Source organism: Penaeus chinensis, chromosome 36, assembly GCF_019202785.1.
Source record: "Penaeus chinensis breed Huanghai No. 1 chromosome 36, ASM1920278v2, whole genome shotgun sequence".
Taxonomy (NCBI): Eukaryota; Metazoa; Arthropoda; class Malacostraca; order Decapoda; family Penaeidae; genus Penaeus; species Penaeus chinensis.
The window spans coordinates 12,615,100-12,615,812 of record NC_061854.1 but is presented as its reverse complement, the minus strand read 5'-3'; the positions used below and the strand labels follow the sequence as shown (position 1 = coordinate 12,615,812).

Sequence of the window (713 nt, the reverse complement as noted above, 5' to 3'; positions counted from 1 at the left end):
AACTCCTCTTCTTACTGATGGCCAGAAATCTTCAGTTTTGAAAGAAAAGTTTTACCTGTAATCTGGTTTGTTTAATAGTTAAAACTAGACAAAATCCTTGCTATGCAATTTATAAGAAAGAAATCTACCAGTGTTCCAGCTTTATTTTTTTTAATATACTTGTTATTGAGCAGAAATATTTATTCAGACTTTATTGTAATGAAGAATGGATTTTAATATGTGCCTTTTTATTGTACCCATATTACAGGTTCTACAAAACTTGATATGAATTGTCTGTTGTAGAACCAGTTGTAGAAATATTGTCAAACTATCAAAGATCTATATTGTTTGCATTAAAAACAATAACAATTGAAAAGTAATATATTTTCATGGTTTCATCAATTACAGAAAGTTAGAGTTAGAACAAAGCAAAATTATTAATCCATATCCACTTTGATGTATTAGTCAACCAGGAACTGTAATATAAGAGGACTTTACTTTGGAAAGTAGACTTAGTGCCAAACAAATTTGACACTGAAAAACATTTTACCCTCTATTTGAACAATGTTACTATTAGAAATAAGAAGATGGTTTTAGGTTGATACAGTATACACATTTAACTTCATGAATGTACAAATGACATTAATTAGGCATCTCTTCTGATAGTGATGTTTAAGAAGACACACTGAATATGGATACAAAGCACACAGGACAATTAATGGATAGAGAAAAAA

General features: G+C 28.8%; 1 protein-coding gene across 1 annotated transcript in view; it reads left to right on the top strand.

Moving 5' to 3' along the window:
* The window catches only part of LOC125044676 (glutamine-dependent NAD(+) synthetase-like), a 17,130-nt gene extending 16,914 nt beyond the window's left edge, over positions 1-216 (top strand). Inside the window, exon 14 of the mRNA XM_047641487.1 lies at positions 1-216. This exon is cut by the window's left edge and continues 604 nt beyond it. The gene's annotated coding sequence lies outside the window, so the exon portion shown is untranslated.
* The last annotated feature ends 497 nt before the right edge of the window (positions 217-713 follow it).